The sequence below is a fragment of the Orbicella faveolata genome, unplaced genomic scaffold (assembly GCF_042242905.1).
Source record: "Orbicella faveolata isolate gen_17 unplaced genomic scaffold, um_ofav_v1 contig_4, whole genome shotgun sequence".
Lineage (NCBI taxonomy): Eukaryota > Metazoa > Cnidaria > Anthozoa > Scleractinia > Merulinidae > Orbicella > Orbicella faveolata.
The window spans coordinates 12,263,983-12,281,297 of record NW_028301569.1 but is presented as its reverse complement, the minus strand read 5'-3'; the positions used below and the strand labels follow the sequence as shown (position 1 = coordinate 12,281,297).

General features: G+C 47.5%; 1 pseudogene; it reads left to right on the top strand.

Annotated features, from left to right (window-relative positions):
* LOC149101445 (uncharacterized) lies at positions 1 to 6,066 on the top strand (annotated as a pseudogene).
* The last annotated feature ends 11,249 nt before the right edge of the window (positions 6,067 to 17,315 follow it).

Here is a 17,315-nt window from a genome sequence, read left to right as displayed (position 1 = left end):
GTCCCGGAAACTCTAAGACAACTCCTGATGGCCTTAGTTTTCAGTGAAATGGACATTTGACAGAGAAAGGGCCAGAACTGGACTAGAAGCAAGGAAAAAAATTGACGCGCGCAAGAATATCACCAATGTTGCACACACGCAATTTGGTTAATTACGTTTGGCCACCTTGTTGCAACATCCAACATCTTACAGGATACTTGTGTTTTCGAATTATTTCTTGTTAATTTATTTGAACTGAAAAGCTTGTTAAACCAGGGTCGAAGAAAGGCTCGTCAACTGAATGAGGCAGCAGTTGGTGGTATAAAACGATCCACAAGACTACATGATAAAGCATGATAAAGAGTACGTAGCGCCAGTAGGCTGGTTGTCCAGCGGCACTCCGCTGTAGTCGGTCGGTCAGCGGCGTTCATTGTTGTATAAAAGCCCGCGCGATCAGCCTTCATTCGTCCGCCATCTTGGTTGTATCTAGTTCTCGTTACGGGGAGATTTCGCTTGCATTAAAGACAAAGCTTACAGTTCGTTGGGGCCTAGTGTGTGTCCATTTAGACTACTGGCGTGGTGGCAGCGATAAAGATTCGAACCGTCACGTTCCCGTCAGATCCAACGCACTTTATCGACAGATTCGTCGGGATTCCCGAGCAGCCAAGAGTCGGTTGTCGATATCATCTTGTTCCGTAAGCTGCGATGTCTTCTAACAGAGCCCCCAAGCAGTGGTGCCTCTCAAAGAACGAAACTTTAACCTCCTTCGGGAGTTGGAAACAAAATCTTCTCTACACCTTGTCTCTGGACGCCAATTTCGCGCCATTTTTGGGCGAAGGGTCGTCGTGGGTGAAAAAGACTAGGACGAGCCCGTTACGTGGTTACACTGATGATGGGGAGTCGGTTCCAGCTGCTCGAAGGCGAACTGCTACCCAAAAGGTAAACATGCTCGAACTCATGCTAGGCCAGATTGCAAATTATTGCCCAATTATCTCTCGTAATACGATTGTCAAGAATTCTACTTGTATTGGGGACATATGACAGACAATTAGACTTCATTTCGGATTCCAGACTACTGGGGGTCACTTTTTAGACGTGGATGACATTCATTTGAACCTCGATGAGCGCCCAGAAGATCTTTTCCAGCGTCTTATGGCTTTTGTGGAGGACAGTTTAATTAAACCTCACACCCTGCTCCACCACGGATCTGTTCTTGAGGAGGAAGAGGAATGGTCACCGACGTTAGAGAATTTTGTTATTTTAATGTGGCTGAGATTGATTAACCCTGCTTTACCTAAACTTGTTAAACAACGATATGGAACTGAACTTCGGTCTCGTACTTTGGCGTCCTTAAAGCCTGAGATCTCCCAGGCGCTGGACTCACTCCTTGACGAAATCCGTTCTGCCGAAGACACAAAAGTCATGCGTACAGGAGCCTCATTTGCCACTCAGAAGTCCTCTTTTCGGAGGGGTACACCGACCTACAGTAAGTCGTCTGCGAGGTTCCCGGGACGCTCCTCTCAAAAGGCGAAAGAATGCCCCCTCTGTAAACAAGCTGGCCGCGCTTCTCACAGCCACTTTTTAAGCGAATGTGGGTTCCTTCCTGAACAGGACCGTTTGTACCTCCTGAAAGCTCGTCAGATTGTTTCAATCCTGGATGACGACAGCGTTGAGTTAGACCTTTTGTCAAGTAATGTTGACCCGCCGCGTCATCAGAATCTGGTTGAGCAGAGTGATCCATTTACGTCTGATGCATCCAGGAGGGTCCTCGTACGTCAGTCCCCGTACATTGACACGTTTTTCGGCCATCATCGGGCTAGAGTCATCATTGACAGCGGCGCCACAGGTAACATGATCAGGCTCTCCGCTGTACAGAGGCTCGGTGCAGGGATCTGGCACAGTTCACAGTCAGCTCATCAAGCGGATGGCTCCTCTCCTTTGAAAGTCCTGGGGGAAACTCGCCTGAGCCTCACCCGTGGAAGTCATTCGTTTCAATTTCAAGGTCTTGTTGTGGAGAATCTGGACGTAGATGTCTTGGCTGGTACTCCCTTCATGGAAGCGAACGACATAACCATTCGTCCTGCCAAACGCCAGGTCATCCTCGGGGATGGTACCATCTTCACCTACGGATCTGTCAACCATCCTCCGACTCACAATGCTGTCCGCCGTGCACAAGTGCTGCGTGCACCCCCTTCTTCTACCACTGTCTGGTCTGGCGACTTTATAGAAATAGTTCTCCCGGAAGATTCCCTACCTGATGCTGAGTACGCTCTAGAGCCTCGATTTGACGCCACTAACGCCCGTTCGGCCAAAGTCGTCGACATGTGACCGCCTCCCTGTCTCATCACAAGCGTCGCTGGTAGAGTGCGTATCCCTAACCTCTCAGATAGGCCTTATGTCCTGAAACGAAATGAACACTTTTGCCAGGTCAACCCTGTCTTCTGTCCGTCTACTCAAGATCAGTCTTCCAACCCAGTTGACAACCTTCCGTACCACAAGGTGTGTTCAGTCCCAGTTTCAGAGTGAAAGTACTCCCAGGGCGTGGCACTAGACCCCGACAACCTCCTCCCTCCAGACATCACAACCAAGCTCCGTAACCTTTTGGTCCAGTACGACTCCGTCTTTGATCCAGCAATTACCGGCTACAATGGCGCCTTTGGTCCCCTTCAGGCAAAAGTAAATATGGGCCCAGTAGAACCTCCTCAGCGTAAAGGTCGCCTCCCCCTGTACGGTCGCGATAAACTTGTCGAGCTCCAGCAGAAGTTCGATGAATTGGAAAATCCTGGCGTGTTCCGTCGCCCCGAAGACGTTGATGTTTCTGTCGAGTATCTTAACCCGTCGTTCCTGGTCAAAAAGTCGTCGGGTGGCTTTCGTCTCGTCACTGACTTCGCAGACGTAGGTCGTTATAGCAAACCCCAGCCCTCCCTGCTCCCGGACGTGGATTCTACCCTACGCTGCATAGCCCAGTGGAGACACATCATCGTCTCAGACCTAACCAGAGCCTTCTATCAGATCCCTCTCGCCCGTGAGTCCATGAAGTACTGCGGAGTCGCTACCCCATTCCGGGGCGTACGCGTCTATGCCCGGTCGGCCATGGGTATACCTGGCTCGGAAACCGCACTTGAAGAGCTCATGTGTCGCGTCTTGGGTGACCTCCTCCAGGCTGGTATCGTAGCCAAGATAGCAGATGATCTGTATTGTGGGGGCAACAGCCCAGACGAGTTGCTCCGAAATTGGTCTTCTGTTCTCCAAGCTCTCCATAAAGCTAGCCTACGCCTTTCGGCGTCGAAGACCATCATCAACCCCAAAACTACTTCCATCTTGGGTTGGACTTGGTCCCAAGGCACTCTTCGCGCCAGCCCTCATCGCGTCTCAACACTGTCCTCCTGCAGTCCTCCCAATAAAGTTGGCGGCATGAAGTCCTTTATCGGTGCGGTCAAGGTCCTTGCTCGTGTTGTTCCACATTGTTCTGCTCTATTGGCCCCCCTTGACGAGGCTGTAGCCGAGAAACAGTCCCAGGATGACATTGTCTGGTCCGAACATCTTACTGAAGCCTTCAAGTCTGCTCAAGCTGCCGTGGCGTCTAGCCAAACAATTACTCTCCCGAAGCCAGATGACCAGTTATGGATCGTGACCGACGCTGCTGTCAAGAGACCCGGCATCGCCGCCACTCTCTACATCTCGCGGGGTGACAAGCTAGCCCTCGCTGGTTTCTTTAGTGCAAAGTTGCGTAGTCACCAATTATCCTGGTTACCGTGCGAAGTGGAAGCACTTGCGATTGGTGTTGCAACAAAACACTTTAGCCCCTACTTAATACAATCTAAACACAAGGCCTGCGTGCTCACCGACAGTAAGCCTTGTGTCCAGGCCTTCGAGAAAATGTGTAGGGGAGAGTTTTCCGCTAGTCCGCGAGTGTCGACTTATTTGTCAACTGTCAGCCGCTTCCAAGCCAACGTGAGGCATGTTGCCGGTGCTGCGATCCTACCTTCTGACTTTGCAAGCCGCAATGCACCGGACTGCTTTGATCCTTCTTGTCAGGTGTGCAAATTCATCAACCAAGCTGAGGAATCTGTCGTCCGACACCTATCTGCCCAGGACGTCCTATCTGGTCAGAAGAACCTCCCTTTCACAAGTCGAAAAACTTGGTTGTCTATCCAATCTGAGTGCGCGGACTTACGTCGAACGCATGCCCACCTAATACAAGGGACTCGTCCGTCCAAGAAGCTTACTAACATTAAGGACGTGAAAAGGTACTTGTCTGTCGCCTCTATCTCCAGTGATGGCCTCTTAGTCGTGAAAAAGACTGAGCCTTTGGCTCCTTCGCGTGATTGTATCGTAGTGCCCAGACAGGTCTTAGATGGTTTACTAACCGCCCTACACCTCAGGTTGTCTCATCCATCGTGTCTCCAGCTTAAGAAAGTTGTCAGCCGCTACTTTTACGCCCTCGACCTAGACAAGGCCATAGAGCGCGTTTCTCTTGGTTGCCATCCTTGCGCTGCACTTCGCCACGTCCCGCAGGCTGTTATAGAACAGTCAACTTCTGATCCTCCAGCAGCAGTGGGTGTCTCCTTCGCAGCCGATATCCTGAAGCAGTCTCGCCAACTTATTTTGGTGCTCCGAGAGTGCGTTACCTCCTATACTTCGACCCTCCTCGTGGTAGACGAGAAGCATGGGACCTTACGCGATGGGTTAATCCAATTATGCGTCGGCCTGCGACCCCTTGATGGGCCTAACGCTGTCATTCGGTGTGACCCAGCGCCCGCCTTCAGAGCTCTCGTGAATGACCAAGTCCTATTGCAACAAAAGATTAGCCTTGAGATAGGTCGCGTGAAGAATCAGAACAAGAACCCTGTCGCTGAAAAAGCAATCCAAGAATTGGAACACGAACTCCAGCGGCTGCAATCGGAAGGTGGCCCTGTCTCTCCTAGGACTCTGTCCGTAGCCACTGCCCACCTGAACTCAAGAATCCGCTGCCACGGCCTATCCTCTAGAGAAATGTGGACTCAGAGAGATCAGTTTACCAACTCTCAGATTCCCCTAACAGATCAGGCGCTAATACGCGAGCAGCATCTACAAAGACTGGTAAACCATCCCCACAGTGAAACGTCAAAAGCCCCGCGTAGTGACTAGCGCAGCTCTCCTTCAATAACTGTTGGTGACTTAGTTTACCTCTACTGTGATCGTAATAAGTCCCAAAGTCGTGACCGATACCTCGTTGTCTTAGTGGACGGTGAGTGGTGCAATGTTCGCAAGTTTGTTGGGTCACAGCTACGAAACGTTTCGTACCGTGTGAAGAAGAATGAGTGCTATAAGGTCGCTCCCATCCGAGTACACACGCCCTGGCGCCCCAGTGAAGAAGAGTCCAGCGACTGCGATCTTGACATCGGTGTCGACTAGAGCCCTCCTATTGATGATCGAGGACTTCCTAACGACGAGGAACCTTCCCTAGAAAGTCCCCCGTTACCTCCACCTGCCCCAGGGATCCCCATCGAGTTATCGTCCCCACCTTCCGCTTTTGTCCCGGCAGAAGATGTCCCGAGATACGGTGAGGATAGCCAACCCGGTTCGCCGGATGACGTCGAGGTTATACCTGCCCCCTCTCCAAGTGTTAGCCCTGCAGTGAACAAACGTCCAACTCGGCAACGGCGTCTCCCGCAACGTCTTCAGGACTATGTAGTAGAGTTGAAGTAGCCCGGTCGATCCTAATCCTTTAGCCGTAGCCGGACAATTCTAGACATTTAGCTGTCTCTCAGCATTTGTTTAGTTTTTTTTTTCCTCTTATCTGGTCCGAGACTTTAAGACTGCTCTTCATACAGTACATTTCTCGTACATAACCTGTGTGTGTATTTCATACCGACTTATCGCCTAGTGTTTCTTTATTTGCATGCTTATTTGTTTAAGAAGGAAAAAAAGAAGCCACGCCAGTAGGCTGGTTGTCCAGCGGCACTCCGCTGTAGTCGGTCGGTCAGCGGCGTTCATTGTTGTATAAAAGCCCGCGCGATCAGCCTTCATTCGTCCGCCATCTTGGTTGTATCTAGTTCTCGTTACGGGGAGATTTCGCTTGCATTAAAGATAAAGCTTACAGTTCGTCGGGGCCTAGTGTGTGTCCATTTAGACTACTGGCGTAGCACTAATTTTTTTCAGAAGTGTAAACCACAACGTAGGTTAAAGATATACCGACATGTCATTGGCTACAAAAATGCTTCATGCTTCAGTGCTAAATAGCAATGAAAACCAACCGTGGCGTCACAAATTTGGTTTGTAAACAAGGCAATTTTTATCAGGAGTTTTCTCTCATCCCCACCCCAGCGTTATCAATGCAATTCAACTCTTTTCTCTTCCTTTCTCGCCCTGCAAGTTGATCATGAAACTGATACTGACGTCTCTTTTTCCACCCCGATCAATGAGCTGAATGCAAAGGTAGGCTTTTTGTACTGGACGAAGCTTCAAAGGAAAGCTAACTGATAGCTGAATATCGCATAATTTGAAAAAGCGATTGAAGGTTGAGTTCTGGAGAAAGCTCCATCATCTTCTACAGATTTGACGCATCTTCCAAGTCCGTCACGTACTCGCTCCATAGTAGCACCGTGGATTGCAGTGTAAAGCTTTAGTACGCGTTGTTATTTGAGAAAGCTGAACAGAGTGTTTTAGCCGTCCCGAATATCCTTGCTCCTGCAGATTTCAATTGCTTCTGGGAGGAGTTATCTAAACGCAAAGGGAATCTAAGAGCAACTGGTGGGAAATACTTTGAACGCTTCAAACACTCCGTCACTTATCCCGAAGCTGGATAAATTACTTGACCTTCGCCACAGATTGTCATGTCCAAGATTGTAGCATGGGCCAAGTGTATCATGTGTGACACAAAACAGGGAGAGTTAGGGAGCGATTAAGTTTGGTTCTACCCGTGTTTTTTCGCTATTACAGGCAATTTCTAAGTTAAATATTATTTCTAAAGCGTTTCAAACGTTAAAGACATTAACAGGCTTTGATTGTCCTGTGTCAAGCCAACAAAAGATTTTTACCTATTCTAGCGTGTTGCGTTACATTGCAAATTTCATGGGGGCTGAATTGCAATTTTCTCGATTTTTGATCGGCGTTCATGCAAAATTGCTGGTAGATCCCACAAAAATGAATCCGTAAGCCTAAAATTCATCGACTGAACTGTCTTTTGCTAGAATATCAGACGATTTGAAGCACTACCGGTCAGCGTTTTTCCTCACTGAATTTGCATAACTTTTGAGTTTTGTTTTAATTAGAAAAGTGTGTCTACTTAATCGGGCCTCAGTTCGGCCAGAAAGCACAAGAAGTAAAAATAATCACTATCTCTTGATTAAAGAAGAATCAATACATAGATTTAAAGTTGAGAACGTTTCACAGCGATGTAAACGACTGTGTAGCAAAAAGCTGAAAAGTGTAAAATTTCGGATTATCGCGAAGTGAAATCTAAGCTTTCGGTGCGATAACCGTTTTTCGTGAATTTCTGCCGTTATATTGGATATTTCAAAAAACTAACTTGATTTCCTTCAGTTACTTACCTAGGCCTTCAAACTGGCAAATTATGAGCAAAATCGATTTTTCGACCATGGCCACGATTTCTTTGATTGTTAGTGGCAATTACTCTTAAAGTGTAATGGGGCTATATTTTGGCCCAGAAGTTCCTACGTGAGCGTTCAAAAAGTTTTGCTGTGTCCATTTCACTGCAAACCAAGGCCATCACGAGTTAGTTTAGAGTCCCCGGAACTGGGAAATATCCCCTAAGTTCCAGGAAATCGAGCCAAAGTTGGTCAAAATCACGATGCGCGCGAGGCGGTCTTGGCTACTCTATGAGTCTTTAAGTAAAGCGGGGCTATATTTCGGCCCAGAAGCTCGAAAGTGAGCGTTCAAAAAGTTTCGCTGTGTTCATTTCACTGTAAACCAAGGCCATCAGGCGTCAGTTTAGAGTCCCCGGAACTGGAAAATATCCCTCAAGTTCCGGGAAATCGAGCCGAAGTTGGTCAAAATCACGATGCGCGCAGGGCGGTGTCGGCTACTCTATGAGTCTTAAAGTGAAGTTGGGCTATATTTCGGCCCAGAAGCTCGAAACCGAGCGTCCAAAAAACATTCCTGTGTCCATTTCACTGGAAACCAAGGCCATCAGGAGTTACTTTAGAGTCCCCGGGATTCGAAAATATCCCCCCAGTTCGGGGAGAACGAGCCGAATTTTGTCAAAATCACGATGCGCGCAAGGCGGTTTTGGCTACTTTATGAGTCTTAAAGTGAAATGAGGCTATATTTTGGTCCAGAAGCTCGAAACCGAGCGCTGAAAAAGTTTTGCTGTGTCAATTTCACTGCAAACCAAGCCCATTAGGAGTTAGTTTAGAGTCCCCATGACTGGAAAATATGCCCCAAGTTCCGAGAAATCGAGCCGAAGTTGGTCAAAATCACGTCGCTTGGAAGGCAGTTTCGGCTACTCTATGAGTCTTAAAGTAGTGGGGCTACATCTCGGCCCAAAAGCTTGAAAGTGAGCAATCAAAAAGTTTTCTGTGTCCAGTTAACTGCAAACAAAGGCCATCACGAGTTAGTTTAGAGTCCCCGGGACTGGAAAATATCCCCCATGTTCCGGGAAATCAAGCCGAAGTTGGTCAAAATCACGATGCGCGAGGGGCGGTTCCGGCTACTCTTTCAGTCTTAAACTGAAGTGGGGCTATATTTCGGCCTAGAAGCTCGAAACCGAGCGTGCGATCGTGTTACCTGTGTCCTTTTCACGTTAAACCAAGGGCATCAGGAGTTAGTTTAGAGTTCCCGGGACTGGAAAATATCACGCAAGTCCAAGATGGCCTAAAACACGATGCGCGTAAGGCGGTCTCGGCTACTCTATCAGTTTTAAAGTGAAGTGGGGCTATATTTCGGCCCAGAAGCTCGAAAGTAAGCGTTCAAAAAGTTTTGCTGTGTCCATTTTACTGCAAACCATGGCCATCTGGAGTTAGTTTAGAGACCCCGGGACTGGAAAATATCCCCCAAGTTTCGGGAAATCGAGCCGAAGTTGGTAAAAATTACGGAGCGCGCAAGGCGGTCTCGGCTACTCTTTCAGTCTTAAAGTGAAGTGGAGCTATATTTCGGCACAGACGCTTGAAACCGAGCGTGCGATCGTTTTACCTGTGTCTATTTCACTACAAACCAAGGCCATCAGGAGCTAGTTAAGACTACCCAGGACTAGAAAATATCCCCCAAGTTCCGGGAAATCGAGCCAAATTTGGTCAGAATCACGATGCGTGTAAGGCGATCTCGGCTACTCTATCAGTCTTAAAGTAAGGTGGGGCTATAATTCGGTCCACAAGCTCGAGGGTGAGCGTTAAAAAAGTTTTCCTGTGTCCATTTCACTGTAAACCAAGGCCATCAGGGGTTAGATTACAGTCCCCAGGACTGGAAAATATTCCCCAAATTCCGGGAAATCAAACCGAAAATGGTCAAAATCACGATGCGCGCAAGACGGTCTTGGCTACTCTTTAAAATTTAAAGTTAAACGGGGCTATATTTCGGCCTCGAAGCTCAAAACCGAGCGTGCGAACGTTTTACCTGTGTCCATTTAACTTTAAACCAGGGCCATCAGGAGTTAGTTTAGAGTCCCCGGGACTGGAAAATATCCACCAAGTTCCGGAAAATCGAGCCAAAGTTGGTCAAAATCACGATGCGCGCAAGGCGGACTCGGCTACTCTATCAGTATTAAAGTGAAGTGTGACTATATTTCCGCCCAGAAGCTGGAAAGGGAGCGTTCAAAAAGTTTCGCTGTGTCCATTTCACTGCAAACTAAGGACATCAGCAGTTAGTTTAGAGTCGCCGGGACTGGAAAATATCCCCCAAGTTCCGGCAAATCGAGCGGGCAAGGCGGTCTCCGCTGCCTTATGAGTCTTAAAGTGAAATGGGGCTATATACTTTGGCCCAGAAGCTCGAAAGTAAGCGTTCAAAAATATTTGCTGTGTCCATTTCACTGCAAACCAGGGCCATCAGGAATTAGTTAAGAGTCCCTCAGACTGGAAAATATCCCCCACGTTCCGGCAAATCGTGGCAGTTTCTCTAGATCACGATGCGCGTAAAGCGGTCTCGGCAACTCTTTCAGTCTTAAAATGAAGTGGGGCTATATTTCGGCCTAGAAGCTCGAAATCCAGCGTGCGCTTCTTTTACCTATGTGCATTTCACTGAAAACTAAGGCCATCAGGAGTTAGTTTCGAGTCCCCGTGACTGGAAAATATCCCCCAGGTTCTGGCAAATTGAGCCAAAGTTGCTAAAAATCACGATGCGCTTAAGGCGCTCTCGGCTACTCTTTCAGTCTTAAAATGAAAAGGGGCTATATTTCGGCCTAGAAGCTCGAAACCGAGCGTGCGCTCCTTCTGCCCGTGTCCATTTCACTGAAAAGTACGGCCATCAGGAGTTAGTTTAGAGTCCGCAGGACTGCAAAATATCCCGCAAGATCCGGCAAATCGAGTCAAAGTTGCTCAAAATCACGATGGGCGTAAGGCGGTCTCTGCCACTCTCTCAGTCTTAAAATGAAGTGGTGCTATATTTCGGCCTATTAGGTCGACACCGAGCATACGCTCCTTTTGCCTGTGTGCTTTTCACTGAAAACTAAGGCAACCAGGAGTTAGTTTAGAGTCCCCGGGACTGGAAAATATGCCCCAAATTGCGGCAAATGGAGCCAAAATCGCTCAAATTGACGATGCTCGAGAGGCGGTCTCGGCCACTCTTTCAGTGGAAGAAGTGGGGCTATATTTCGACCTAGAAGCTCGACACCGAGCGTGCGCTCCTTTTGGCTGTGTTTATTTCACTGAAAACTAAGGCTATCAGTAGTTAGTTTAGAGTACCCAAGACTGGAAAATATACCCCAAGTTCCGGCAAGGCGACCCAAAGTTGCTCAAAAGCACGATGCGCGTAAGGCGGTCCCTGCTGCTCTTTCAGTCTTAAAATGAAGCTGGGCTATATTTCGGCCTAGAAGCTCGACACCGAGCGTGCGCTCCTTTACCCTGTGTCAATTTCACTAAAAACTAAGGCAATCAGCAGTTAGTTTGGAGTCCCCGAAACTCGAAAATATCCCTCAAGGTCCGGGAAATGAAGCCAAAGTTGCTCAAAAGCACGATGCGCGTAAGGCAGTCTCGGGTACTCTTTCAGTTTTAAAATGAAGTGAAGCTATATTTCAATCAGGAAGCTTGACACCGAGGTTGCGCTTCTTTTACGTGTGTCAGTTTCACTGAAAACTAAGGCTATCAGGAGTTAGTTAAGAGTTCCCGGGACTGGAAAATATCCACCAAAATCCGGCAAATCGAGCCAAAGCTGCTGAAAATCACGATGCGCTTAAGGGAGTCCCTGCTAGTCTTTCTGTCTTAAAATGAAGTGGGGCTATATTTCGGCCTAAAAGCTCAAAACCGAGCGTGCGCTCCTTTTACCTGTGCCCATTTCAATGAAACTAAGGCCGTCAGGAGTTAGTTGAGACTCCCTGGGACTGGAAAATATGACCAAAGTTCCGGCAAATCGAGCCAAAGTTGCTCAAAACCACGATGCGCGTAAGGCCGTCTCGGTCACACTTTAAGTCTTAAAACTAAGTGGGGCTATATTTCGGCCTAGAAGCTCGAAACCCAGCGTGCGCTCCGTTTCCCTGTGTCCATTTCACTGTAAACTAAGGCCATCAGGAGTTAGTTTAGCGTCCCTGGGACTGGAAAATATCCCCCAAGTTCCGGCAAATGGAGCGAAAATTGCTCGAAATCACGATGCGCCTAAGGCGGTCTCGGCTACTATTTCAGTCTTAAAATGAAGTGGGGCTATATTTCGGCCTAGAAGCTCAACACCGAGCGTGCGCTCCTTTTGCCTGTGTCCATTTCACTGAAAACTAAGGCCATCCGGACTTAGTTTAGAGTCCTCGGGACTGGTAAATATCATCCAAGATCCCACAGATCGAGCCAAAGCTGTGAAGTGGGGCTATATTTCGGCCCAAAAGCTCGAAAGTGAGAGTTTAAAAAGTTTTGCTGTGTCGAATTCACTGCAAACCAAGTCCTTCAGAAGTTAGTTTAGAGTCCCCGCGACTGGAAAATACCCCCATGTTCCGGGAAATCGAGCCGAAGTTGGTCAAAATCACGATGCGCGTAAGCCGGTCTCGGCTACGTTTTCAGTCTTAAAGTGAAGTGGGGCTATATTTCGGCCCAGAAGCTCGAAACCGAACGTGCGATCGTTTTACCTGTGTCAATTTTACTGCAAACCAAGCCCATCAGCAGTTAGTTTAGAGTCCCCGGGACTGGAAAATATCCACCAAGTTCCGGGAAATCAAACCGAAGTTGGTTAAAATCACGATGCGCGCAAGTCGGTTTCGGCTACTCTTTTAGTCTTAAAGTGAAGTGGGGCTTTATTTTGGCCTAGAAGCTGGAAACCGAGCGTGCGATCGTTTTACCTGTGTCCATTTCACTAAAAACCAGGGCCATCACCGGTTAGTTTAGAGTCCCCAGGACTGGAAAATATCTCGAAAGTTCCGGGAAATTGAGCAAAAGTTGGTTAAAATCACGATGCGCGTAAGGAGGTCTGGACTACTCTAACAGTCTTAAAGTAAAGTGGGGCTATATTTCTACCCAGAAGCTCGAAAGTAAGCGTTCAAAATGTTTTGCTGTGTCCATTTCACTACAAACCAAGGGCATCAGGACCTAGTTTAGAGTCCCCAGGACTGGAAAATATCGCCCAAGTTGCAGGAAATCGAGCCGAAGTTTGTCAAAATCACGATGCGCGTAAGGCGGTCTCGGCTACTCGATCAGTGTTAAAGTGAAGTGGGGCTATATTTCGGCCTAGAAGCTCGAAACCGAGCGTGCGATCGTTTTACCTATGCCCATTTCTATGGAAACCAAGGCCATGAAAACTTAGTTTAGAGTTCCAGGGACTAGAAAATATCCCCCAAGGGCCGGGAAATGGAGCCAAAGTTGTTCAAAATCCCGATGTGCGTGAGGCGGTCTCGGCTACTCTAACAGTCTTAAAGTGAAATGGGGCTATATTTCGGCCCAGAAGCTCGAAAGTGAGCATTCAAAAAGTTTTGTTGTGTCCATTTCACTGGAAACCAAGGCAATCAGGAGTTAGTTTAGGGTCCCCGGGACTGGAAAATATCCCCCAAGTCTCGGGATATCAAGGCGAAGTTGGTCAAAATCATGATGCGCGCAAGACGGTCTAGGCTACTCTTTTAGTCTTAAAGTGAAGTGGTGCTATACTTCTGCCTAAAAGCTCGAAACCGAGCGTGCGATCGTTTTACCTGGCTCCATTTAACTAAAAACCAAGGCCATCACCAATTAGTTTTGAGTCGCCGGGACTGAAAAATATCCCCCAAGTTCCCGAAAATTGAACCGAAGTTGGTCAAAATCACGATGCGCGTAAGGATGTCTCGGCTACTCTATCAGTCTTAAGGTAAAGTGGAGCTATATTTCGGCCCGAAAGCTCGAAATCGAGCGTTCAAAAAGTTTTGCTGTGTCCATTTCACTGCAAACCAAGGCCATCACAAGTTAGTTTAGACTCCCTTGGATTGGAAAATGTGCCCTAAATTCGAGGTAATTGAGCCAAAGTTGCTCAAAATAACGATGGGCGCAAGGCGGTCTCGCCCACTCTATCAGTCTGAAATTAAAGTGAGGCTATATTTCGGCCCAGAAGCTCGAAAGTGAGCGTTAAAAAAGTTTTGCTGTGTCCATTTCGCTGCAAACCAAGGCCATTAGGAGTTAGTTTAGAGTCTCCGGGACTGGAAAATATCCCCTAAGTTCCGGGAAATCGGGCCGAGGTTGGTGAAAGTCACGATGCCTGCAAAAGGGTCTCGGCTACTCTATGAGTCTTAAAGTGAAATTTGGCTATATGTCGGCCTAGAAGCTCGAAACCGATCGTGCGATCGTGTTACTTGTGTCTGTTTCACTAAAAACCAACGCCATCATCAATTAGTTTAGAGTCCCTGGGACTGGAAAATATCCCCCAAAATTCGGCAAATGGAGCCAAAGTTGATCAAAATCACGATGCGCGTAGGGCGGTCTCGGCTACTCTTTCATTCTTAAAGTGAAGTGGGGCTATATTTCAACCAAGAAGCTCGAAAGTGATTGTTCAGAAAGTTTTCCTGTCTCCATTTCACAGCAAACCAAGACCATCAGGAGTTAGTTTAGAGTCCTCGGAACTGGAAAATATCCTCCAAATTCCGCGATATTAAGCCGAAGTTTGTCAAAAATCATGATGCGCGCAAGGCGGTCGCGGCTACTCTATGAGTGTTAAAGTGAAGCGGGGCTATACTTCGGCCCAGAGGCTCGAATGTGAGCGTTCAGAAAATTTTGCTGTGTCCATTTCACCGCAAACCAAGGCCATCAGGAGTTAGTTTAAAGTCCCCGGGACTGGAAAATATCCGCCAAGTTCCGAAAAATTGAGCCGAAGTTGGTGAAAATCACGATGCGTTAGGGCGGTGTCGGCTACTTTATGAGTCTCAAAGAAAGGTGGGGCTATATTTTGGCCTAGAAGCTCGAAAGTGAGCGTTCAAAAAGTTTTGCTGTGTCTATTTCACTGCAAACCAAGGCCATCAAGATTTACTTTAGAGTCCTCGAAACTGGAGAATATCCCCCAAGTTCCGGGAAATCGAGCCGAAGTTGGTGAAATTTACGATGCGCGCAAGGCGGTCTCGGCTACTCTATGAGTCTTAAAGTGAATTGGGGCTATATTTCGGCCCAGAAGCTCGAAAGTAAGCAATCAAAAAGTTTTGCAGTGTCCATTTTATTGCAAACCAAGGCAATAAGAAGTTAGTTTAGAGTCCCCGAGACTAGAAAATATCCCCCAAATTACTTGAAATCAAAACGAAGTTGATGAAAATCACGATGCGGGTAAGAGGGTATCGGCTACTCTATGAGTCTTAATGAGAAGTGGGGCTATATTTCGGCTCAGAGGCTCGAAAGTGAGTGTTCAAAAAGTTCTCCTGTGTCCATTTCACTGCAAACAAAGGCCATCAGGAGTTAGTTTAGAGTCCTCGGGACTGGATAATATCTGCCCAGTTCCGGGAAATCGTGCCGAAGTTTGTCAAAATCACGATGCGCGGAAGGCGGTCTCGCCTACTCTATAAATCTTAAAGTGAAGTGGGGCCATATCTCGGGCCAGAAGCTCGAAAGTGAGAGTTCAAAAAGTTTTGCTGTGTCCATTTCACTGCAAACCAAGGCCATCAGAGGTTAGCTTACAGTCCCCGAGACTAGAAAATATCCCTCAAGTTCAGAGAAATCGAGTCAAAGTTGGTGAAAAACACGACGCGCCCAAGGTGGTCTCGGCTACTCTATGAATCTTAAAGTGTAGTGGGGATATATTTTGGCCCAGAAGCTCGTAAGTGACCGTTCAAAAAGTTTTGCTGTGTCCATTTCACTGCAAACCAAGGCCATCAGGAGTTAGTTTAGAGTCCCCGAGACTGGGAAATATCCCCTAAGTTCCGGCAAATCGAGCCGAAGTTCGTTAAAATCACGTTGCGCGCAAGGCGGTCTCGGCCAGTCTATGAGTCTTTAAGTAAAGTGGGACTATATTTCGGCCCAGAAGCTCGAAAGTGGGCGTTCAAAAAGTTTTACCCTGTCTATTTCACTGCATACCAAGACCATCAGGAGTTAGTTTAGACTCCCAGGGACTCGAAAATATCCCCCAAGTTTCGGGAAATTGAGCTAAAGTTTGTCAAAATCACGATGCGCGCAAGGCGGTCTCGGCTACTCTATTAGTCTTAAAGTGAAGTGGGCCTATATTTCCGCCCAGAAGCTCGAAAGTAAGCGTTCAAAAAGTTTTGGTGTGTCCATTTCACCGCACAACAAGGCCATCAGGAGTTAGTTTAGAATCCCTGGGACTGGAAAATATTCCCCAATTTCCAAGAAATCGAGCTGAAGTTTCTCAAAATCGCTATGCGCGGAAAGCGATCGCGGCTACTCTTTTACTCTTAAAGTGAAGTTGGGCTATATTTCGGCCTAGAACCTCGAAACCGTGCGTGCAATCGCTTTACCTGTGTCCATTTCACTTCAAACCAAGGCCATCAGGAGTTACTTTAGAGTCCCCGAGACTGGAAATTATCCCCCAAGTTTCGGAAAATCGAGCCAAAGTTGGTCAAAATCACGATGCGCGTAAGGCGGTCTCGGCTACTCTATCAGTCTTAAAGTGAAGTGGGGCTATATTTCGGCCCAGAAGCTCGAAAGTGAGCGTTCAAAAAGTTTTACTGTGTCTATTTCACTGCATACCAAGGCCATCAGCAGTTAGTTTAGAGTCGCAAGGACTGGAAAATATCCCCCAAGTTCCTGGAAATTGACCCGAGGTTGGTCAAAATCATGATGCGCGCAAGCCGGTCTCGACTACTGTTTAAGTCTTAAAGTAAAGTGGGGCTATATTTCGGCCTAGAAGCTCGACACCGAGCGTGCGATCGTTTTACCTGTGTCCATCTCACTGCACACCAAGGCAATTAAGAGTTAGTTTAGAGTCCCCGGGACTGGAATATATCCCCCAAGTTCCGGGAAGTCGAGCCGAAGTTGTTCAAAATCACGATGCGCGAAAGGCGGTTATGGCCACTCTATGAGTCTTAAAGTGAAGTGGGGCTATATTTTGGCCCAGAAGCTCGAAAGTAAGCGTTGAAAAAGTTTTCTTGTGTCAATTTCACCCCAAAACAAGGTCATCAGGAGTTAGTTTAGAGTCCCTGGGGCTGGAAAATATCCTCCAAGTTCAAAGAAATCGAGCCCCAGTTGGTCGAAATCACGATGCGCGCAAGGCGGTCTCGGCTACTCTATGAGTCTTAAAGTGAAATTTGGCTATATTTTGGCCCAGAAGCTCGAAACCGAGCGTTCAAAAAGTTTTGCTGTGTCCATTTCATTGCTAACCAAGGCCATCAGGAGTTAGTTTAGCGTCCCCTGGACAGGAAAATTCCTCCCAAGTTGCAGGAAATCGAGCCGAAGTTGGTCAAAATCACGAAACGCGCACGGCGCTCACGGCTACTCTATCAGTCTTAAAGTTTAATGGAGCTATATTTCGGCCCAGAAGCTCGAAAGTGAGCGTTCAAAAAGTTTTGCTGTGTCCATTTCGGTGCAAACCAAGGCCATCAGGAGTTAGTTAAGAGTCCCCGGAACAGGAAAAAAATCCCTTAAGTTGCAGGAAATCGAGTTGAAGTTTGTGAAAATCACGATGCGCGCAAGGTGGTCTCGGTTACTCTTTCAGTGTTAAAGTGAAGTGGGGCTATATTTCGGCCTAGAAGCTGGAAACCGAACGTGCGATCGTTTTACCTGTGTCAATTTCACATCAAACTAAGGACATCAGGAGTTAGTTTCGAGTCCCCGAGACTGAAAAACTTCCCCCAAGTTTCAGGAAATCGAGCC